The sequence below is a fragment of the Corvus cornix genome, chromosome 12, assembly GCF_000738735.6.
Source record: "Corvus cornix cornix isolate S_Up_H32 chromosome 12, ASM73873v5, whole genome shotgun sequence".
NCBI lineage: Eukaryota > Metazoa > Chordata > Aves > Passeriformes > Corvidae > Corvus > Corvus cornix.
The window spans coordinates 12,774,740-12,798,652 of record NC_046342.1 but is presented as its reverse complement, the minus strand read 5'-3'; the positions used below and the strand labels follow the sequence as shown (position 1 = coordinate 12,798,652).

The following is a 23,913-nucleotide window of genomic DNA, read 5'->3' as shown; positions in this document are numbered from 1 at the left end:
CAAGGGAACAAACACGGGGTTTTGGTCACTGTTGCATTTCTTAAGAGTCTTTCTTTATGTTTAAGGAAAAGAGTTTCTTCTGCTGTGCTGTGGGATTCCTCCCACGGAAGGTAGTTGTCTGCTAACTTCTCCAGCATGGCTTCAAACTTCACAAACAACAGTCCACCCGAATCTGCTGCAGTGAAAAAATCCCTCCCACGAAATCTTATATTCTTCTCACAACTGCCATCATGGGTTATAGTAGTCATGGGGTTTTAGTCTTTTAAGGACGAACTATTCCAGCCTGAAAGCAAAGGCTCTCTTCTTCAATCTCTAAAAGCCTTTCACAGCATCGATGGGCTCTGGTGTTTAGCACTTTTTTTCATGGGCTGCATGTGGATTTCTGCATTCCCCCATGTACCTCATCTCATGAATTATAGGGAAACAATTTGCTGTATTACAGTCCTCACCACAGCTTGCAGGAGAATTTCAGCTCCAATGCTGGGAGCGCCTTCTCTCCTTTCCTGCACGGACCATGGTGTCGCCATGTTAGCCTCTTCTCACGTGATCTCTCTTTTCCTTTCTCGCTGACTTGGAAGAAAAGTTTGTATCTGCTCAGTTGCAGCTGAGAAGTTGATCTTGTCTGGGCTTTGCATCGGGAAAGACTCGCCCTGTCTCTCGTTGCTGGCTGCGTGGTGTTTTTCCTCGGGCTGAGCTGCGCTGGCCTCAGAGGCCTGCCGGCACCGTGGGGGCCATGGTGGCCTCAGATGAATCTTGGCCACATAGTCCCGGCCTCAACCAGGAGTTCCTGGCTGCACAGCTGCTCGCGGCTCTGGGGTGGCTGTCTCCTGGCAGCCTGGCCTGGGCTGCCGTGCTGGGGGCCCCGGCAGCCCACTCCAGGAGGAGGCCCAGGGGACCCCCTCTCTCACTATCCCTCGGCGGAGGAGCAGGAAAAGGAACTTCTCGCAGTCTCTTCTTTCTTAAATATTTAAATCATAGTGGCGTTACCAGCTTGTTTAATTGGCCTAGCAACCTGCCCATCAAACCAAGTTTCCCTAAACTGCTAAATTACCACAAGGATCTTTGTTTTGCTGCACTGCTGACAAATGACTTCCTTGTCTCCACATCCCAATGAAAGGAGCATAAAGAATGATCCACTCAGCATTCTGATGGAGATGGTTCTCTGCACCAGAGAAATGTTTACTTTTCTCTCAAAACCCTAAGGCTGGAAGCAGTGGGTAGGTGAAAATAGAGACATGTAGAGAATAAGAAAATCTGTAGTCTGCTAAGTAATGGTTTCTTGCCAGAGATTTAGTAGTGGTACTACTGGTTCCCCTTGAAGGGGTTTGGAGCCCAGAGGCTTATATGTTACTGCTAATCCCTGCTAGCTGAAGATACTGGCAGTGTTCTGGATTGGTGGTGTAACTGCTGTTCCTTATCCCAAAGATGGATACATTTCTGGAATCAGAGAAATTACTCCCATATAAGTAACCTTTAAATTGAATTTTACAGTTTTTCAAAAAGGGTCGGGTTATTTGGAGGGAATAGCCTCTGTTTAAATGTCTTTCTTGTTGGAAGCGTTCCTTTCAGGTGAAATTAACTGGACTTGGTATGCACGCTAATTTTCTTATGTGAAACTTGATTTTCCTTTTATAGTTGTTAGACTTACCTTGGAATGCATTGGCTTATAGAGGTCTGTAAGAATTGCATCCACCTTTCATCCTAACCAGAGGTAGGATATGGTTAGAATGTGCCAGCGTAACTTTGTAGTAAGTTCCAGTTCCAGAGGAACTTTCTCTTTAGATTCCTGGAGACCTTTAGTAGACTTTTGATAGGCCTTGCACCAGCCCTGTAGGATGTAGATGTGCATTTCAGAACTTGGAGGAAATACACTTTTATTGGTTTTTCTCCCGACTTCCCCCCTGCCCTCCCCCCCCACCCCCCCAAATCATACAGCTTTGATCTACATTAGGCATCAAAAAAATGCTGCATTTCACTGTTCTGAGTTGTCCTTCTCTAAAATTTTCAAAGGTTTTCTGTTTAGAGTAGTGCTTGTATTTTAGATGGCATCAAAATTCACCAGAAATTTCAACACCCTTTTGAGTGTTGTCTGGAATAAAAGTAGCCTTCCTCTCCCCTGCCCCCCTTGCCCCTGCCCCCTTCCTTTTTAAAAAAGAAAAAAAGAAAGCAAGCCTGTGCATAAATGTATTTCTGAATAAATCAGACATGCAAGTGTATGGTAGTGGCAGTGGCAGCTGAATTGCCCTGAAAATTTAGAGCTGTGTTCTGTGAATTTCAGCAGGAATTTAATCTTGAAAAGGACCACTGGACACAAAAGGCCATTCTTCCATGTGCTGGTTCATAGAACTCTCCAAGGGTTACTTAATTTTCCTGGTACTGGTTATGAGTTATTGTACCTTGTGCTAATCTGGTAGCTGGAAGTTGATGGAATTCCAGACCATACAGACATTTAACCATCTGCCTTGTTTGTTTCCTCTTGATTTAGCTTTGCCCAGTTCAAGCAACAATTTTGGAATAAGGGGCTGCAGAGAGAAAAAGCCAAATGTTTGTTTACTTACTTACAAATGAAAATATTGTGCTTAGTTTTAAGTATTGTTTACACTGTAATTTTAAACTTTAGTTTTCTACCTGATTGCAAATAGAAACATATGTGTGATTAGTGACAACCAGCCTTCCACAGTCATCCTAAACTCTTTAAGTTACATTTTGAAAGTAAATAAAAATCACTGTTTTTCTGCTTGTGATGGCAAACTTTTTTGGCACTTAGAAAAGAGGCTGCATGCCAAGCTTTTTAAAAGGTACAAAGATAATGTTGATTAATGTGGGTTATTATGTAAGTACTGGACCAGAATTTATAACACAATCAAAGGTGTAGTAGAAATTAAACTTACACTTAATTTTAATTACAAATTACCTCATTTACTCAATCCCTCTACCACACCTGTCAGCTCAATGGTCATTATCATGACACAAAAAGCACCACAGTATTTTTGAGCCTGCAATGTGCAGCAGTAAGATTCCTTAAAGGAGCTAATTCCTAGTTCTGAGGGGCTGGCACTAGTGTAGTTACTTTAGAGTGCCTTGTACTGTCACTGGACAAAGCCATATGACTTTCCCAAATAAATTGATGTTTGAATTAGATCTTTCAGATCATTGTATCTTTATTTGTTAAAAATTACTCTTGATGAAAGCTCCCGACCTGTGTAATTTATTCTAATAATAAGTCATCCTTACATGAAATGCACCAAACAAAACGTGAACTTTATTTCTGAGCTCATCTGTTTTAATAGTTGTCATTTTCCATCAATAGAAGCTTTTATACCTTTTTGTTTCTAAATTGGTAAGCTCTGTGTGGCTTGTAGCTACTTTTGCACTCGACACTCCTCAAGTTTCCCTTCAATATGAGATAGATGGAGTTCTGTGCCCTTTGGCGAAGTATGTATTCTAATTGTTCGTTGTGTTTGTCTTGCTTGAACGTTCTCCAATGTATCTGTTTGATTAAAAAAATTCTAAGTCCTTGCATAAAGCCTTATTCCAGCTCTGGCTTCTCTAGTGCCAAGTGCAGAAAGTAATTTAACATCTGTTTGTGCGCTTGGGACTTCACTGTGTGCACATCCAGTGACGAGGCTGAACCTTTGCTGCAAAGTCTCTGAAGTTGATCCCACTGACTCCAGAACTCTTCTAAACACCTGATTCTCAGTTTATGTTCTTGGTATGCAAATATGACTTTTGATGAACTTGATGTTCATCAAAGCCTCTGCTTCTCTTTGCTCAGCTTTTCCAGTCAAATTATTTTCTAGCTGAGCATTTGTGTCCTACTCTGTCAGAGCATTCTCCAGTCTGTTATGCAAAAGCCTTATCTGCAATGATTTGAATTTCCTTTTAAGTATCAGTAATGATGGTAGTATGGAGTTGAATGCCAGATTCTGCAATGTTCATCTAAACCCAGATTATTCTAATTTACGGTTATTTGTGTCTACTAGTGATTTAAAAAAAATGTATTTTGTGTATGTCATGTTGAATTATGAATATTAATGAAAACGTCCTGTGCTGTTGTTTTTTGAAAATGTGTATCATTTTGAAGATGTACCCTTTTTTATAAGTCAAGCTTTCAAATACATTTAAAGAAAAAAAAGGTGAATTCCAGGTAGCTAACTTTATTTCCAATAAATCCATCTCAAAAGGCATTAATTCTACCTTATTTTACTTGCTTATTAATAAAGTCATACATCAACCATTCCAGTATTTTTCCTGACTTTCCCAGTTTATGGATATTGGTTTTGCTTGTTTGTTTTTTAAAGGTTAGCAATGTAAACTCTTTTTGACACTCTTGTTGCTGCTTGGCCAGCTGTCTCAAAATTTTGGGATGCAAATTATCCAGATCTATTTTATTTCAGCAACTGTTAATTAATTTTCTCTCCCTAATAATTGTTGTAGAAAGCACGCTGCAACAGCATCACCTAGTTTTTTCCTGAAGACTAATACTTAGTGAATACTTTTGTCTTTTTTCTGTATTACTATTTCTATTAATACTTCTGCCACAAACCATGCAGATATACAGCACAGTTATAAAATCTGTGTTCTTAATGAAGTCTCTTAGTGTCATCTGCTCTTCATTTTTTAGTATTTTTTGTTTTTTCTTGATCAGTTATGCAGTTGCTTAGTCCTGACTCGTATGCATCGCTGGGAATGGCTTTACATTCTTCATTCATTATCTGCCTTTCACTACTCATCTAAATCATGTTAGTTGTTTTGTTTTGTTTTTTTAATCAATATGACCTAATTTCTGTTTGAGTTATGACTATCCATGAGCTTGGAACTTGTTCTTAAACAGTGCCCAACTTTATAAAACCCAAATCACTTCAAATCACTTTTTCTCACATGGCTTCTATAATGAACAATTCACAAGGTTTTTTTATTCAGATTTCCATAATTGCAAAATCCACTGAAGATTGCTTAGGTTACTGTCACTTCACTTTGTTCTCTTGCATTGTGGGAGTTCTATTTTGTACACCTTGATCTTTACTCACAGATATGAAGAAGAGGGAAGCAAAGGCGAGATGGTGATGTGTTCTAAATGTTCTTCCAAGAACTGTGCTATCACATTCCTTTCTTTTTTTTTAGTCTAGGACTGGTAGATCAATCTGGAAGTCTAGAAATTTATTTGTGAGAAGACATGTCTGTTAGACAAAGTGTTCAAGTGCTCTCATCTGGAATAGAGATTTTGAGGTAGAAGTTGATGGATTGGATATGGAAACAGTACCATCCACAGATTGTGTTTACCAAGCTTAAACTAACAATCATTTTATTATTCTCCCTTCTCACTTGAATATTTGCCTGAAAAGAAACAGTTCCTGAATCATCTTGATACAAAGGAACATTTGAGGATAGCAAGTTTTTGGGTTTAGAGCATTTTTTTGAATTTTTTTTTCCCCAACTGATACTTATAAAAGCAAAAATTTTGCTTTGGTTTGGTTTTGCTCTTGTATATGAACACTTTTCTTCTATAAAGCAACAGAAAATGTGCTCACTGTAACAGTGAAAAAGTATATAAACTGCTGGAAGTTAATCAGAGGACCCATAAAATTAACTTGTATCATCTTAGTGTTACCTTTGATTGCAGAAATCCCACTTTGCCCTGAGTAGGTGGTTCAAATAAATTGTGCAAATAGACAATGAGTTAATGGAATAAATTAGAAGGGGATTAGTAGTAGATGTACTTTATTCATCAGAGAAATGTCAGAGTGCTGTATATACAGCACTTAAGAAATAATTTTGCAGTTTCCATATTGTTTTGTATTGTTGTTTTGATATGAAACAATAGGATGAATCTTGAGTGTTTCTTGAGTGGATTAGGCATACCCATTTATAATGCACTTTTTATTTCTCTTCAGGTCTGGGTAACTTGACGTTATTGAAGTCAGTTAAATATGGATCAAATATGAGTCTCACGTCTGGGTGATCCATACCACTGACTGATGAAATAGACAAATAGACTATAAATTCTTTCAAATAGTAAAACAAATTATGGAAAATTTACCTACATTAACTTTCTGTAAGTGAAGAGGCACTAATCAACCACAGAGAAGACAGGATCTACAATATTGGTGTGATAAGTACCATTTCTGAGAAGGTATTTTAAGCCAATTCTAGTGTTATGGGAATTTTTCCTTCCTGTGAAAAGGCTTTGGATTGTGCCTTTAGTAAATTAAACCAAAATAAAATGAGAAATTAATTTAAAACTGTGTTGATTCAGAAAAAATTAAATATGGCAATACTTACATCTAGGACATTCAAGGACTGTAAGAAAATACATATTACACTTAGGCTATCCTGAGTGTTTACATATTATATGCACTGCAGTATAATAGTTTTAAATATCTTTAAATGCAAACTGCTGCTGCAGTTTGATTGCTGATTTGAGATAATACTTCACTTGTGTTTGGAAAAGAAATTCATCTGGGGAAATCAGTTTTTGTCATGTCAGATTCCATACCTTGGTTTTGTTGGGGGACAGAGTGGCCTCTGGGGAAGAGCTGATCGTTCATATGCTACTGTATTAGCAAGATCTATTTGTGGAATAAGGGATTTCTCAGTCCAGATTCCTCTATCATCCTGCTCTGGGGTGTGTAAATTCTACATTCTGAACTTGAGAAAGTAAAAGCTCTGCCTCCTGGTGCCATGGCGTGTTTCCTCTGTAGCCAGTCATGTTTGACTGTGTGTTTGTTCAGTAGGGATAGGGAATACCAGTGTATGGGAAAAATAAAGGGCATTGTAAATACCTGGAGAAACATGCTTACTGAGGTTCCTCTCCAACACAGAAATAATGACAAACCCTGCAATGCAACTCCCTTGTTTTCCTGTGCTGAGTGGGTGTAGGCATATATGTATGTGTGCACCAAATGTGCATAAAATAAATGACATACTAATAATATGCTCTGATTTGTCTTCAGAATTCTCCCATGGAGTATGATGCTCCAAATAATTTGTCTTACATATTTCTTCTCTGTATAAAAACCTTTGTTTCAAATTTAGCGAGCCGTTCTCTATGGACATGTAGAAATTGCAGGATAAAAAAAATTACCCTGCCCAGTAAAAAAAGTCACTACTCACCTGAGTAGGCACAAGATAGGCACAAGCAGGGTCCCTCCTTCCAGAAGGTGAATCTCCTCCAAAACAGGGTCATTGCACTGTTTACCCCATGCACAGAACTACAGGTGTTCACCGGGGAAATGTGGCTGCTCCCCACACTGGTTTGAGTTTGAAATCACATCTCAAGGAGTGCAATTGCTTCAGGAACTTCTTGTGAGATCATGTGACTTCTTCATCTGAGATTCCTCATCCCAAATTGCTAATTCCACAGAATAGCTGTTATCAGGAATGCAGGGAGCCCCCAAAGCCCCCTTGCCCGCTTTAAAAGCGCAAATGTCCAGGGCACAGGTACAAACTGAGATGCTGCACCTGAGCAAATCTGAAGCTGCAGTATCCTGTGCTGTACATTCTAAAGAGATGGAAATCAAAGTCCTTTGTAAAAGTAATAATTTTGAGTAAAATATTCAGCTGTACAAATACAGATTAGCCATTGGTATGGCAACCGGTATACATTCTTTAGTTAAACAATGAATTACAGAGTATTAGTCCTCCACCTTAAAAGAGAAAGGCCCAAAATTTCATTCTTTAAGGTTAACATGTAGGTGAGTCACAGCTTGGAATATACGTGCTGCACGTGGAACTGGAGCATTTTGCTGTGTAGCAGTTTAATTTCCCTTTCCATCTAACAAGTAGAAGGGGGTAATACATATCTAACATAAACACCTGCTGCCCTTTAAGGCTTGTGATGTTTTTGGCGGAAACCTAAAGATTTTTTTCTTCAGAGTTCATTCATAATCTACTTTTTTACCCCTCAATATTGGACAATATTATATCTGGGATTGGTTGTCGAATGTCCATCCCTGGAAATTCAGCTGGCCAAAGCCGTGGGTGAAATGATCAAGTGTTTGCCACGGTCACACTGTTGTCCCATGGTTGGAGTTGACACTGGTAGATCTCCCTTCCAGCCAACATTTCTAGACTGCATAGGAGTTCTAATAGAATTAGCTACTCCTTCTCTCTTCACATTTGACTTTCTGATCTTCGAATGCTGGGAGAAGAGCAAAATACACAGTTTAGCTGCTTATATTGCTGTCACAAAGAGAAAATAATTAGCTAAGTCAAGTTTGAAGATAAGGGGGTTTTGTTTATTTCTTTATTTTGTCCATGTTGTCTTTTTAATTTTTTTTAATGATTAATGATGAAAGCTTTTGATTTCAACCACTTTGTCATTGGAAAAGGCAAATTTACTGGCAGGCAGTAACATCTGTGTGTGAAATTTTAGAGCTTCTACAAGTCATAACCTTGAAATACATGAAGATTTCCATAGTGTTTTTGTAGCAGTGTTTGTGTGCTTGTGTACTTGTTGCTCTTTACTGAAATTAGGTTTCTTGGCAATTAAGTACTTCTTCAATAGAGAGAAAAAGTGAGAAAGCTTTTTTGGAATTATTTTTCCCTTTCCTTTTTTCTAAAGGAGTAAAGTGAGAAATGTGTGTCCATTTTATTAGTTCTGTGATTAAATTATAGGTTGTTGGTTTTTCTTCTTTTCCGTTTGCTAGGAAATGTTAGATGATTTAAAAGATTTCTGGTTTCTGGATTGCTTCGTTGCCATTTCAAGAGGCCAGAGCTTAGGTTTCTCAGCTGCATTTCCCCTTAACTTCATATAACTGGATATTATGTGACTCTGTACTTTTGTATGTTCTAGCAGATTTTAAATAAACCTTTTCTAAATTAGTGAAAGAAAATTAGAAAATTTCCAGGGAAATCCCTTGCTAGGTATCACATCTGTCAATTCATTTCAAGCTGGAGTAATTTTCATCAGCCTCAATCAGCAGTTTTGTTCAAAACTCAAATGTAGTATTTGCTAAAGACAAATACAATTATTTTAGGGCATATCTCAAACTTTGATCAAGTCCCAAATATTTTGCTGTTGGAACTGTAATGTTCAACAATGAACAAGTTAAATAAAAAGCTAAAAGAAACATCTGAAATGATGCACAACAGTGTGAAAATCTCTGGAGACCTTCTGTAAGCAAAGTGAAATAAATCACTACCCTTGCAAGTACTGATAACACACAGAGATGTTTGTCTCCGTCACTAGCTGAGAATGTGACATATCACTATGTAAATTTGATTTGAGTCCTAATTAAATATTTAAAAGATCTTGGCTTTCTGTTGCCTTTTTGAGAAGATGGTATATGCTAGGTAGAAAATCTTCTGGCTTCATATTCCTATATATTTGTTATATTGTGAAATATTTGTTCACAAAGTATAATGAATTTGGTGTTGATTTGAACAAAAAACGTCTGCTAATTATTCTCTGAAGATATATTTTAGCTGGAATATAACAGGTTTTACTTCTCTTGGGGATGTTTAAGAGCACTGATCATACATAGATGATATTACACAGATGATATTAATTAAATGGGAGTATTACTTTCTTAAGGCTTTGTGCAAGTGGCCTCTGGGAAATCGACTTTTTCATATTATTTTGTATTAACAAAATTAATTTGAACATATTATGCTATTTTAGTACTTGAGTTCTAGAAAACTTTTTGAGCTGAAACTTGCAGGATCTGGGTCCAATCTTCTATTTCTGGGTAACTCTTCTGGCTTTTAAGGAGCAACTTAGATGTCAGTAGAACGAAGTCAGAACTGGAAGCTGTCTATGTTCCTGGAGTCTCCTGGCTTGTTCAGGTGGCAGAGCTGTTTGTGTAGGGCTCTTTTTGGGAGAGCTGTCCTCTCCCAGGGCAGTCACAGTGGTATCCCATTGCCTTGAGTGTTTTTATGCAGTCTGGAGCAGGAGATTGTCACCAGAAAAGCACCATCACCTACTCCTACAAGTGCAGAGGGGATTTTTTTGGATGAGGAAGAAGGCACTGGAGAGTGTGTTGGGGAGATGCTATTTCCCTGTGATTCCCAAGTGCACTTCTAGCTAAATTTCTGCCTGATTTACTTCCACAGGAACTAGCAGTGGGAACAGGTCAGCTGCTGTTATTGTTGAGAATTAAAATTTAATGCCTTAGATTAAAATTGAAAGGATAGTGCCCTGATATGTTTTCCCTTCCCAAGTTTCTTATGGCAATACACAGTATGAACAGAAGTAACACTTGGATCATTCTAAGCAACTGAAGAGGAAATTCAGTGGAAGCCCTGCTGAATTTACCAAGCCTTGGCAAGCTTGGTGTTTTATTTTACTAATGAAATTTTTTAAAGCAAGATTTGTTCATTACCACTTGTGCATGGAAATCAGAGATTCACAATGAGATCATCATTCATTCTTTTTTATATAAACATTGCATGTACAAACTTCACGAAGAGTACATTATTAAGAATGCAAAAGCAAGTGGTTGTGAGAAGAGAGTTGTTATGACTGGCATTGCAACAGAAATTCAACTTCTCTTACACATATGCATTCTGATGAAGTAATCAGAATTATGTAAGGACACATAATATTTTTGCAGAAAACTTCTTCCTTACTCAGTGCACAAGATGGACAGTCCTCAATTAATGAGCAGCTATTTGAGATGTTTTTGTATCGTCAGTGTTTGATATGTGGCCCTAAGCCTTATTTACAGCACGTTGTTCAGACCCTGCTCAGACGTCAGAATTATTAATTTCCTCGCAGGCTTTTCTGTGCTGCTCATCATTACTGTATCCAAGTGCCACACATTTGCTACACAGGTTTTAAATTAAATCTACACAAAGCCCCAGTGAGAGATGTGGTATTATCTCTGTTTTACAGATGGGGAACTGACAGAGATTAAGGTCAGGAAGTTTCACCAAATTTGGATGTACATTTCTAAGACAGGGGATTGGATTTTAGCACCCTTCAGATCATACAGGATGTTCTGTGTTCGGAAAACACCACTTGCTTCTTCAGCATTAGGTATGTTTTTCTTGTGGCTGGATAATTTCCCCAGCAGCTCAGGGCTGCAAACTGAACATATACGTGGCACTGTTGATTGCCGAGGAAAACTTTGTATTTGATACCTTGGGCAGTATCACATAGGAAATTGGAGCTTTTTTTGAAATAGGCAGAACTTCAGTGAATCACCTGCAGAAATGAAGCACTGGGGCTTCCTGAAAACTCTAATATGACTTTACTATTAAAGACTGTTCTTTAATGCTTGCACATAAATTGGCATTACACAAGCCATCTGAATTCTCATCCTTGTCAATTTGATAATTTGATTTTTGCAATGGAGAAAGATTAATTGAGAATATTGGAATTCGTGATCCAATTAATTTGGGGAATGAATATTAATTGAGAAACCATATTGCCTCAAAGATGGTACCATCTTCTCTGTGATAAGCATGAACAGGATCTTTCCAAATGCACCTTCATTTATTTTCATAGTATATTCAGATTTTTTTCCTCTGTGAAGACATTCTAAATACCAGAAGATTTGTGAGCAAGTCTAGCAAAATACTGTTCCTCTATTCAGGAAAACTTTAATTGGTGATTTTTATGTGTTGTGTCCACATTTTGTATACTGAGTACATTTACATGATTTTTCTTGTATTTTCTCCACCAGAAGTTTATTTTATGCTAGTTTTTGTTTTGGGCCTGCTGACTGCTTATGGAGTAGCATAGAGAATTCAAGGTAAGCCCTTAGTTCTTCATAGTCCTTTAAAAGTAGCAGCATGGATTTGCACCAAGGCTAAACATAGCGATTTGTGAGTCTTTCAGTTAATTTTTGAGAATTTTGGTTGAAGAAATTTGACCAAGGAAAAAAGATTTTATTATATTATTTTGTGGTAATTTGTGCTTCTCAAAGTCTATATCTGCTTTGTTTTCTTATCTGTTAGATACGTATTTCCATATATTTTCCCAAAGCTCTTTGAAATCTTTAGCTGAAAATGATTAGAGAAGTGAAATATTTCTTGCATTCATCAAGAAAAGTACCAGAACAGTGGCTGGTACGTTGGAATTATGTTGATAGTTAGAGAACCCCTTGCTTTAAACACCTTTTTAATGTTAACCTACATTTAACTTCTTATTAGACTACATTCCTCGTATTGTGCCAAGTTCATATCTTTTGTGGAACTGGAAGGCTACCCTGTGTATATAAAGTTGGACAGTTTTCTCTTGGCTATGAAGTGCACTCAGGGAAGCCAAAACGTCTCTTATAACAACACAAGAAAATGAATTTTTCAGTAGTTTCAAAGTCTGTTTTGTTTAGACTTGTAACCATTTCTAGACTGCTGAGAGCCAGCTATTCCCAGAGCTTTATGGTATTGCTATGGCATTACTAACAGAACAACTGCTTGCTATTGAGGAAAAAATGAAAGTTAGTGAGAACTGTGCTTGACTAAGTAAAATTTCCTACTGGGTAGCTTGGGTAGTACATCTGTATTGTGCAAATGACCTTTTAAATAATAAATTACATCCATTATTTAAGAAGTGCAATGGTAGTCCAAAGTTTTCATTGGAAATAAACCATTTATGCCCACTTTCTGTATAATATGCTAGTACTGGGGCAGTCAGGGCTATGGGTGCAGGGCTGTGGCACTGAGCCAGCAGCCCAATTTATGAGTTATCTGTACAGAGGAGGAATTCATAACTACATCAGAACTTCAGCTTTGACAAATGCCAGCCAAATTCTTGAAGCTGCAGAGGGGTCCCTGGTTGAGTTCTCTGCCAGTTTGCCATACCTCGGCCTAAACATTCATCCTGCAGATTGCAGATTAAGATTTAATCATGTCTATAGATTTCTAATTACTCATGAGTATCTTATTAGAAAACGTGGCTGGCAAGGAGCTCCAAAGACCTTCCAGTAGATTATACAAAAATTTGTTCCCCAATTAGCTGCAGAACTGTCATCTGGCACCCAATTCTTGTTTAAACTGTTAGCAAGTTTACAGAAAAATGAGAACATAATACTTTCCGTTATTCCAATCCACCATGTGACCAAAAATGTTTTTTAATCTTGAAAAGTTAAAAGCAGGAACACTAAAACATTTTTTGTTGATGCCTGAAGTGATGCAGCATAGAAATCCAGAAATACAGCAAAAACATACAGAATTATTTGCTAGGTTTATGGCTTGATTATGTGACTCATGCAGTTCTAGGTTAAAAAACAATCATATAGATTGTTTTCTAAATGAAAAAATATGAGGAATTTTATGGTAGTTACAGATAGAGGAAAATGCATATTTTTCAGGATATTTGGCAATCATGAAGTAAAAAGCAACATGGAGAATGATGTGCAGATACAGTTAAATGTGTAATTAATACATGCATACGAAAATTAAAATAATACACTTGTAACAATAGTGAGCACTTAAAAATTTTCCTCTGCTTATATAATTTTTCTAAGCAGTCCTTAATTTTTTACCAAGCAAGATGCAGGCCAGCATATTGAAAATGTGGGTTTAGGCTCTTTACCACAATATCTTCCCCTTTGGTTTTGATTTCTCTGTATTTCTGCTGCTAGTATTACAGTGGAGAAAATACTTTATTACATCAGTAATTTTGAAATTTGACTTCAAGAATATTGACAAGATCATCTTTGACTTCTCTTACTTGTGCAAATCAATCAAAGGAGATGCTGGAGTTGTCTTAAGGCCTCATTCTGAAAGTAACCTAGTGAAGCCAAAAAACTGTTTGATAGATTTTAGTGATTAATTTGTTAAGAGCACCTGCCTACAGTGGGAAAAAATTCCTCAAGAGCAACTTGAGGTGAAAATGTAACCACAAACTTCTCAGGCTTAGTATCCTACTGGACTAAATCTAATGCCTGTATGTATTAGATAACAGGAATTGCAAGCCCCTTTCTCTCAGCAGAAAATATCTTATGTAAAGGAGTCATATTCTGTAAATAGCTGTATTTTAATATAACTTTATTTTCTGCTACCAAATATGAAACTTCTCCCAAAAAAGATCACATAAGACTGCCTGTATTTGCCTGAATTTAGTTAAGTCTTAGTGTTCAGAATTAATCTAACCAAAAATCTGTAAGTAGGTTTCTGCCATGCTTTAATGCTGGTTTGACAGTGAGTGTCTGTTTCCTTTTCCAAAATATGCTTATTCTTTCAGTTGATTTGCAACCCAGCTATCATTCAACATTACCTTGTTGAGCAAGGACCTCATAGTGCTCTGTACAAAAATGCGGAAAGCTCTGATTTCTGCTGCAGGTGTCTTTGAGAAAGATAGGGAAGTGACAGGAAAGCAGTAATGGTATTTGCCATTTTCCAAACACATGGTCAAGTACAGAGAGAGCATTTGGGGAAAATCAGAGGGAAAACGTGCACAGAGGGAAAGTTAAAACTAGAAAAGGGTTCTTTGCGTGCAGTTCACAATTCAACCAGTTTAAATGAACCAGAAATAGTAAGAACGAGTCACACCAGGTTGCATTTTTCCAGTGATAATTGTATAAGCTTTTTCAAAAATATCTATCAAATTTCAGTACTAGAGCAGCACTTTCACTTTTTGAAAATATATAATTAGATACGTATGTGTACTGTGGTAGTTCTGTAATTAGACTCTACAGTTGTAACAGTCCATTTTTGGTCAGTGGCCTTGACCTGCTTTGCCTGGTGGGGGCATCTTTTTCCTCCCAGCTGCTCCCCAGGTGCTTGGCAGCAGCCAGTGTGCACCTCTGAGCTGGCAGCTCTCCACACGGATGTCCCTGTGAACCACAGCCCTGCTGGAATCACCTGCCTGGGATACGCTCAGGGCCATGGCAGAGGGCTCTTGTTCTGTGGGGGACAAAAGGAGGTGGGGAAAGGATGTGGACATAAATCCTTTGAAATGAGACTTCATTAATTCCAGTGTTCGTGGAACAACCTGGTTTAAGTGGTTTTATTTTGGAGAGCAAGCACATATATAAAATGATAAAATGAGAGCTAATGGGATTTGTCTTAAAGATTTCAACATCTAGAAATAAACATAAATGCACTGTACATAAATGTAAAGAACCTACTATCTAGTATTATTAGCTATATATAAATGTAAATCTGACAATAAATTTCATTAAATGTCTATTTTCATCTATATGCCCAAGGAATTGTTAGACTAAGTATGGTGTCTGCATTTCCCTCTGAATGTTTGTGTTACATTCATTAATTCAGCAAGCTGAAATACTTGTGGAGATACTCAGGTATTGCAGGAATTGCTCTAAATATAATAAATTCAAATTCATAGGATTACCAAATAGCCATGGTCTAATAATAATAAATTTGCATTCAGTATGAAATTCTGGGCAAAAGGACAAAAAAAACAAAATACAGGAAATAAATCTTTGAAAGTGCTTACTGATTCAGGAGGGTTTTTGGAAGTGATGTGGCTGGTTTCTCAGTGAAGAAATTATAAAATTCTGGACTGTATCTGGAAACTCATCATCCAACATCTCTGGCTCATACCACACTTCCTTTTGTCTGGACTTGTGCTGGCCATGAGTTGTGTGGACCATCCTTTTGCCATAGCACACCCTGTGCTCTCTCTCTCTCTCTCTCTGATTGTGCTTTGGTTTATACCACCATAACAGTTTGGGAAGAGCCATTTTTCTCTTTTCCCAATGGACTTTTTTACTCCTTGAATCTTTTCGCTTAACTCCCCGCAACTTGTCTTCTGCAGCTCTCTTTGCTCCATCTCTGCTGTCCAATACTATAGATGTCCAAATTGTGTTCACTCCGAGGAAATAGGAATCCACTTTAGGGGAAGGCTTAGTCTTGGTGAGTATTTCTAAAGCCTATAAAGTGACTTTATGTATTGCTATATAAGTAATAATAATAAAAAAAAGCTAAAACACAAGAGCTTTTTCTTCACTCCCCATTTTTAAAGCCACCTTTTTTTTTCCACTGAAGGGTACAGCAAAAGAACATTCCTAGTTTTTCCATCATGTTATCTCTCTTAGTCTGTGGCTTCAAAAGGAATGAGCTTAAGCTCAAGTGTTTCAATGTGCAGTGTGCTGGTCTCTATAGTGACCTTCCTTCCACATCCCTCCTTTTGCTGGGATAGAGTTTTCCTTACACTTATGTATCTCAAGAGATGTCACAATTTTTTATTGCTCCTCTACCATGTAATGTAGCCCTAGGTAGCCACAGTAGGAAAAAGCACTTTCACAGTATAATTTCTGCCATTTAATGCATACTGTAAAGCATTTTCTTAATTTTTTTCATTTTCTCCCTTTCACCTCTCTGCTTTAAAAAATGGCACGATTGATATTAATATTTTTCTGTGATAAAAATGTATTTTGCCTTGATCTTAGTGTTGGTAATATATTATTCAGTGTTCCTGCTTAATAAAAGCCATTGGTTGTTCCATTACTCACAGCAGTTATTACAACACTAAAGGTCTTGTTCATCAGAATGACTTGCAGAGGCAAAATCAAACCCCTGAGTTCTCCATGCATCAGGATAATAGCTGTGATGCATGCAAGTTGTTAAAAAATTGAAAATATAATGTGTGTTTCTTTGTTTCATTTTTCTTTTTTTCTTCCCCCTACTCCCTGCCCCCCTCCCCCTGGAGATTAACACTAAAGAAGGATCTGTGAACATAATTTGTTTTATTGTATATATGTGTTTTTGTATGTATTTTGTTCTTTCAGTAGAAGTTGTTGGGAGTGAACCTGTTGATTTTATCCCATTTCACAAAACATCCTCCTTAAAATCAAGGACATAGTACATGGATTTTGAGTTGTTCTTAATTATCAGACTTGTCTTTGGATTCCTGCCTTTTTGTTGGATGGTGATAGAAGGAGGTATAATCTTAGATAACTATCTCTGCTAATATGAGGAAAAATGGGCACAGTTTTTGAGCAGAGAAGATGGTGAGAAGTTCTAGATCAAGTCTTGGGACTGGGATTCTGTTTGAAAGATAACTTCTGTTATGTTGTGTTGAGTTCATGTGTTCTGACATAAAATGGACATAAACCTACTGCAGGATAATGCAAGACAGCAATTTTATTTCATGCTCATCATCGTAAAAGGTTTTTTAAAAAAGTAAAGTTGCAAGTCTAACTAGGATGTCAAAACAACAACAACAAAAAAGTGATGTTTGGAAACAAATCCTCATATTTGAGGTTGGGCTGTTACCTCAGCACAGAGACAAGCAGGGGCTGCCACTGCCAGAATGACTTTCTCAGCATGGTTAAATGGTGTATGAGTCATCTTCTGAGGCACACAGTGGACACTTGAAGAATATTGAGCCTGTTTAGAGCTTTCATGACTCTTCTAAAATCTCATTTTTCTACAAGTTTAATGTATTATACAACTCTTTTGCCTCTACAAACCTTTTCATTTATTGTTTATAACTTTGCACTCTTTACCTGATTATAAGAAAAAAACAAGTTGGTCTAATTTGTATTCCAAAACACTTGCTATAGAAATGAATTTGACAACTACATCTACATCATTTAAAAATATTTATGCCCTCTCCATGTTTTATGGATGTTATATCGCCTTTGATGTCTAGCTTGATTCTGCATTTGTTGATTAACTTGTCAAAGTTGCAATTGCTATACAATGTTGCTACAGGGTTGCTCACTTGCTTTTAGGGGTCTGCATCATCCTTGGTCAACAAAGTTCTGGGTGTCTGAAGTTTGAGTTGCTTTTTGGGGTGGTTGTGAGGGTTTTGGGAGCAGGGGAGAGGCCTTTTAAAAATCTGTTTTGATGATGAACAAGAAAATTGGGAAAGAGGAAACTGAGGACAGACTTATGTATGTGTTGCCTGTGTGTATCCACACATTACCTGACCAGGTGCAGTAAACAAGATGTGTAATGCCAGAAGATGGATAATTTTGAAAAGAAAATGTGTATGCTAGTACACAAAAAAATGACAATGCTAGTATTGTATTTGACCTGTAGCTTTTAAATAGGCTACAGTGCTTTGATTGAATTTTGTGCATATTCTGCTTTAGATATGTTGATGGGACAGCTGGACTGGTTGCATGAAGTATGTTTAGACAGGTTTGGGGGCAATGCAGCTTTCCTGTCAGGAGCCAAAGATGAAGATGTACATCAGCTCACTGGTGATGGGCAGAATGGAAAAAGAGAGTCTTGTTCAGCAATAGCCAAAATATTGGTGTCTTGTCAGCGCTGGTTTGGTTGCAAAGCCAAACCACAGGACCATACTGCTCCTGTGAACAAAAGCCCGTCCCAGTCAGACCCAGTACAACTGGGAACTGTCTGGTTTTCATCAGGACCTCAGAGCTCCCTCAGGTCAGTGCTCATCACGCTGTCAATGATACCTGGTACTGTGCTCAGGGGTGGTACTGCTCGCTCAGGGAGCTTTGTGCAGTCTCCTTGGGCCTACAAGTGCAACCCAAAAGCCGCAGCCAGGCAGGGGGAGGTGCAGTTCTCATGGTGGTCACAGTCATGCCCTAGGAAAACCCACAATAACAACAACACTGGGAGTTCCAGGGGTGAGACTGTGAGAGCAGAATGGAAAATCCTGTCCTAGAGGGGCTGGGAAATGCTGCTGCAGCTCAGGTGAAAGGGAACGGAGCTGCAAGGCAAAGGCTGTGCGATTGCAGATGCATGGCTGTGGCATCACACACATGAAGGTGCTTAGGTGCTATGCAACAGGCCACAGTCTATTTTCATTTTAAGTGTAGATAATTTAGCTTGATTGACCATGCTAAGAAGATGGCTGTATGTTTAAACAGTAATAATTTCGATGTTTTCTTCCCTGCTAGATTAAACAGGGGAAGCCACGTGTAGTGAATTCGAGTCCATCATAATCTGTCTATGATGGGACAAATTGGTCCTTGTCAACACCACAGGATTGGTTACATGCATCACATTTAATGGGCTTGCTGTTCAGTAGCTTCTGTGGGTGGTGAAAATGGAAAATAATCCATACAAGCTTTTCCCTTCAACCTTGTGTAGAGCATTAAATACCAACCCCATGGAGAGAATCTAGGCTATGGCTGTCAAAGATACCAGGTGCACCTTTTCTAGTTTTGTAATACTTCTTGGCTTTTTCAGAACAAAAATAGCATAGCATGTGACGTTTTGGCTCGCTGAAAGGGAGAGGTGCTTTTAATTAGAGGCCATTTTCTGGAACTGTAAGAACACAAAATATGTAGTTAAATCTTGTGCAAGGGTGGGAGTGAAGGGTGCTGACAGATAAAGCTGTTCTAGGGACATGGGGCTAGTAGAAAAACTAAGTGAATTTAGAATAAAATCACTTATTTTTATTAGTGTTTTTAGGTATTCCTTGATGAAAATGTCAAATCCTGGTTTCTAGCAACAAGGATTTTCATTGCTAGGTGCTTGAGTTAAATAAGTAATATTCTGACTTGTGTTGATTTCATCCTTACAAAGTGGCAGTGAAAGGAGGGAATAAGTAAAAAATTCCAAAGCATGAAAAGAGGGAAGGTAGCCTGCAAGGCAGGTCTTTATTGTACATCACTTCTTGAATATGGTGCAAAATTCACTTTTCCCATAACCAAATCTTTGAGAGGGAACAATGCCAAATATGAATTTAAGGATACAGGTACTTTGTTCCCTTAACTACAGTGTGTAGTAACTTGTGTAACACAAGTTTTCTTATCTTGGTGAATGAAAAAAAAATAGTATTTTTGGAAGAAAAATTTTAAAAGGAAGAAGTTTTTATTTTGCCACATGAATTTGCAGTGTTTTTACAGTGAAATTGAGTATTGGAACCAGAACTGTAAACATTCATGAACAGGTGATGTTAATATGGTAAAATAAACTTTAAAATTTAAGAATACTCCTGGGATTGGTTCTAAAACAGTCCTTCCTATTAGCACAGAGAAATAATGGTATTGTAATTGTAGTTTCCTTTAATACACACATTTGGAGTTAGCAGCCCATTTTGCATTACCTCATCTTCTCCCATTACAACCAGATGTGCAGCGTTCCTAGAACAGCGCTCAAGGGATTCTCAGCAAAAGCCTTGAGCTTGGTTCCCAGCAGGTGCTGATCTCAACACCTTGTTCTAAGGAGGAATAATTGTATAATAAAAAAAAGAGGCATTTTGGAGTACCAACACCATCTCCATTAAGCGTCCAATAGGGAGGTCTGTGGCAGTAGGAGGAGAACCTTAAAGGTCTGCTGCCATCACTCCTTGTGATCAGCAAACTTCCAGCAGTTTGCCAGGTCTCTGATTCTAGAGATGACATGTAACAAGCAGACACCCATCTTGATGTCCTATGGACCTGTTTTTAGGTGAACTTATCTTCCATTCAGAAGAGAGCTTATCTTCTGTTCAGAATTCTGCTGTGTATTTGACACAAATGATTCTACATCTTATGCTGTTTAAAAACTGAAGCACAAACCAAAGCCCCTAACCCAAAACTGAATAAATCTTGAAAACTGAGATGTGTTTAGATTTCCTCTCAAAAATACATTTAATATATGAGTAGTATTTATATAGACAGGGGAAATGCCATGTGCCTACTGAAATTTTACAAATCTATAAAAATATTTGAAAATATTTCAGTGTATCTCAAGATTTTTCTTAATTTTAGCATTCTTATTTTTCAAGGTATAATGTAGATTGCCAGTGTATTTTTTTTTCCCCCTTTTCCTATTATACAGATCTAGGTCCGTTGTGGCTGTAAAATTAGTCTATTTGCTGTTAGCCTTTAATACTGTATTCCCACCTACAGCTGCAGGGAAGGGAATGCAGCATTCCCACCTACAACTGCAGCTTGAAGGGAATTCAATTAGGAAAATGAGGCAGATGAAATAGGCAATGTAATGTATATCTGCAATATGAAGAAGAGTAAATACACTTTTCATCTGAATAGTCAGAATAGAAACTGTGTTAAACTGGGCTGAAATTTAATCAGAAATTGATTTCTTTCATCTTCTAACATTACTGTGTAATTGTCCTCCTTATTACTGGGCATTAAAAAGGCTACCATCATTAAAGAGGAAACATCTTTAACCAATTATGTACAGTTTCTAGTTTATCTGGCACGGACCTCCTCTTTATGTGAAAAATGGAAATCTCTGGAGGAACAGACTTAGCGTGGTCATTCCAGTCTGGGAATTGGGAAGCCTTGTGCACACACTGTTTGCATCTCATGACCTGTGTGCACACACCTGTGCTCTGTTGATTCCTGCTGGTTTACAAACCATCCAAACAATAAGCAGGTAAAGTTCAGATGACTAAAAACTCTGCCAGTAGCAGTTTCCTTCCTGGATGCACTCTGGAATAGTCCAGCCTTGCTGTAGTGTGTTGGTGCACTGTTGTGGATATTTCACTTGTACCCATTACTTATTTCCCTAATGCATTTTTTAGCATTTGTGTTGGTCTGAGCACAGACCAACACAATGTACTTTGCAGAAAAACACAGAGGATCACTAGGGCAGATGGATGTGGAAGTAATATATAATAGATCATGAATAATTGTTTAAGAAAAAGTCTCCCATAATCCCTTTGCAGAATTGGAGAGAGTAGCACTGGGAAGTCTGCAATATTACTGCAAAATTACAGCACAACCAGTACAACTGACACATTAGTTTGAAACACGTTTATTTAGTTTGAATCAAGAGTTAGAAATCCATTATTCAGATACGTTTTTGCATAGCAAACAAATAGAAAGGGTTTTAATACATGCTTTAATTCTATGTATGAGATTTTGTAATGTTCTAATAATTCTGGATCAGCCCACTGAGGCTATAAAGTGATTCTTCAAGCTATTGCATGGAGAGGTACGAGATTAGTGCTTTTACTTTACTGATTTTTCTAGGCCTTTTTTAACAAGACAGGTAGTGAAGTAAGTAAAAATGCATGTGGTAGGTGCATGATGAATACACAGTATAGGCAACCTAATGTCACCAATCTTATTTTGCTATTCTTTGCTGCTTTTTGCTTATGGAAGCAATCAGCCAGAGGACTCCTCCAGTTGATTATCAAATCTCAGGTTCTCTCCCTTCTTAAGTCAAATTTCAAATCATCAGATTTTACATTCAGCAACTGTGATTTTGAAGCCTTATTTCTGTGCTTAAGTCTGTCCCATGCCTGTGGACAGTACATTTATTTATCAGTGTTCTGGAAGACAGAACAAGAAATTATCAGTATTTCTTTGATTTCTGTCCATAGCATTTCCAGGTGCAAGGGCAGGTTACTACATTTGATTTTCCAGCCTCTGGAGACACCAGCTTAAAGTTTCATCACTGGAGGTTAGTCCTGGCTATAGAATATGCTTCTCTCCTTTATCAGAAACATTTCCTTCATTGCAAAGGGAACCATGTCTCTTTACTGGATGGTGTAAAAACATTCTTGCATGTTTTAATCAGAATGAAACCCCCCTCCAGGGGGTTGCTGATGGACTGCTTAAGAGAAATGAGAAACATTGATTGAAGTTCCTAAGAGTTATTTTTTTCAAGCATCAGCACAAGGTAGTAGGTGTTTTTTCTGCTAAGCAATTCTTCCAGTAGCTAAAGGGACTTGATTTTTGTATATTGTCGAGTTTCAAGTTTAATATATGCTGAGGGACACATCTCAGACACTTAATCTTCTGTTAACTTTATGTGGAAAAAAAAAGTAGAACCTTTTCAAATCTTTGAAACAGGCATAGTTAAAATCTCTACTCTTCCATGGTCTGCTCAAGCATTTTCTTTCATCTGTGATCTTCAAAAACAAAACAAGACATGGTGCCTGCTTAGAAAATGTTTATTACATGAAATGTAGTAATCTGATTTGTTACTGTATCTTATACTAAGATTTATACATGTTTTTCTGGTGTAAACCCTGGCTAGATGCATCTGCTACCCTTCATTTAATTAAGTTCTGTGGAATCAGATCTCTACAAAGCCAGAAGTTCCTTTAGAAGAACAAGTATTTCTCAAAGACATTTTCAAAGTGTGTGCACTTAGAGGGGGTCGTTCTGTGTACTTTTTTTTTTTATGGGAGCAGGTAAAAGTGGGATGTTAAACTAGAATAAATATCTTAGATTAAGAACCAAGTTTAGGTCTTACTGAACACAGTAAGCTTGCAAGAAAAGAACTGTTACAAAGGATCTTCCATGACTGTAGCAGTAGATTTCCCCATCTCGGGCAACATACTGTAGCGGGTTGAGTTTGAAACCGGGCGGAAACACCAATTAAATGTAGTGGTTTTGGTTCAAAATATTCATTACTTACTTATTTTCCTTCTGTGAGATAAGAATTAGGAGAAAAGCAAAGCAGGCACAAACCTTAACCAGTTGCAGTACAATGAAAGAGTTTTATTACTAATAGAATTAAAAGTAAAGAGAAAATAACAAAACAAAATTAAAGCAAATTCCACCCCCCCCCCCCCCCCCCCCCAGCACTTCTCTCCTTTTACCCAGCTCACACAAGGGATAACAGAACATGGGATGTTAGTCAGTGTTCCAGTTCTTGAAAAGTCTCTCTCTGTTATGCTTAAGGAAAAAAGGGTTTTCCTTCAGTTGCACGTGGTTCCCAAACTGCCACTAACAGCAGATCCACCCGGAAACAAACAATCTGCTGTGTGTAGAACATCTCTCCCATGAAAAATCTCACAGTTCCTTCACACTGCAAAACATGGGCCATCACATGGGGTTATTAATCTTTTTAAGGATAAGTTCTTTTGGCCTGCACACAAAGGCTTTTCTTCGCCACAAGTCTCTAACAGCCTCTTACTACTTCTATATAGCCTGGCATAGGCACTCTTCACAATCTTCACAGGCCACACGAGGATACTCCATCCCCCCATGCTCTTCAAATGGATTAAAGAGACAAACACTTTGTGGTATTATAGTTTCTTACCACGGCATGCAAGAAGGTTTCTTTTAAGCTGCGCGCCAGAATCGCGGCGCCGCCCTCTTTTCTCCCGCCGCCATGCTCAGCTCCGTCCCACGGGACTCACTTCTCTTTCTCTCTGACTCTGAAGCTGCC

General features: G+C 37.9%; 1 protein-coding gene across 9 annotated transcripts in view; it reads left to right on the top strand.

The window, feature by feature from the left end:
• FHIT (fragile histidine triad diadenosine triphosphatase) overlaps positions 1-23,913 on the top strand; it is a 620,602-nt gene that overhangs the window by 186,826 nt on the left and 409,863 nt on the right. The window contains exon 1 of one of the 9 annotated variants that reach the window (XM_010390179.2): positions 15,750-15,768. The exons of the other annotated variants lie outside the window; for them this stretch is intronic. The gene's annotated coding sequence lies outside the window, so the exon portion shown is untranslated. Of the gene's footprint in view, positions 1-15,749; positions 15,769-23,913 lie in introns of those variants that run through there. 9 annotated transcript variants of the gene reach the window in all.